Here is a 1,288-nt window from a genome sequence, read left to right on the forward strand (position 1 = left end):
TGTGTGTGTTTTCCTTAGCGTGAGTTAGTTTAGGCTGGATTAAGAAGTGTGTAAGCCTAGGGACCGATGACCTCAGAAGTTTGGCCCATTGGATCTTACCACAAATTTCAATTTTTTTTTACAGAATAAACATAAACAATCGGAGCAGTAGAATAAATAAGCAATTACATCACACCTCCGCACGTATGATGTAATTGTTTCTTTATTTTTTTGTTCTGACCTTGTATTTTGTGAAACTAAAATGTACTCTATAGATTTACTACATTCAAAGAGACGAAGCGAAAGCAGACTGCCAAGAGAACATTGTTGTAAACTGCAAACAGCCCTTCTATACGTCATAAACATGTTGTTCAACGTAACACTTCCACGCATAATACAGTAACAAAACGTTGTTGTCATTGGAACTGCAAACAGACCTTTTACATGTCATAAACGTGTTGTCCCATGTAACACTTTCACGCATAACACAACAAGAAAAACTTATAATTTTTGGGTTGTGAACCCAGGCCCCGTAGCACAGTCATCTAATGCTCTAGCAGCGTCCCCCCAGAAACTAAATGTAGTACGTACTCACAGTTACGCTTTGCATCTGTTACATAGTTCTGATGCTACTTTTAGTTAACGTTTACGCCTGTTATGCAGCACAACAGCACACACTACGAACTAACTCGGTGTTTTGGTTGATGCTCTATCGACATACAGCGCTTGGTACCGATCTGAGTGTCTGACGTCCGGAGGTTAGGTTGTCAGAGAAGAAAACCGCTTCTCACCTCGCTATAGCGGTGTGGTCAGCGACTGGCAGATGTACATGCCGCCCCCCCCCCCCCCCCCCGAGCATCAAAAACGCATTATCAGTGCTAATGGAAATTCCTGATTCACGGCATAAACACTGTATGGAAGACGCTTTGCCGTAGCAAAATTTAAACAGTCAAGATCTGAGGGTTCCGTACAGAGTTAATTATATAGATAGATAATTATAATAATTTCGTGCCGCTCAATGGCCAGGTGGCAAGTCTTTCAACTGGACGCCACTTTGGTGACCTGCAAGTCACTAACCTACCTCACTTATCCGTCCGGCCATATGCTACGTAGTTTGATCCTCGCAAACTCACTCATGAAAACATGCATACATGTCGGGCTTGCTAGTCTAGTGGTAAAGCATACGCCTAGAAGTCGCGGGATCGAAGGTCAATCGCACCATAGATTTTTCAGTCTTCGTTCTATCCTTCATCTCACAATCATATGAACACACGCCAGAAACAAGACGTGGTTCGAATTTCACGTTGAA

Source organism: Schistocerca americana, chromosome 9, assembly GCF_021461395.2.
Source record: "Schistocerca americana isolate TAMUIC-IGC-003095 chromosome 9, iqSchAmer2.1, whole genome shotgun sequence".
Classification (NCBI taxonomy): domain Eukaryota; kingdom Metazoa; phylum Arthropoda; class Insecta; order Orthoptera; family Acrididae; genus Schistocerca; species Schistocerca americana.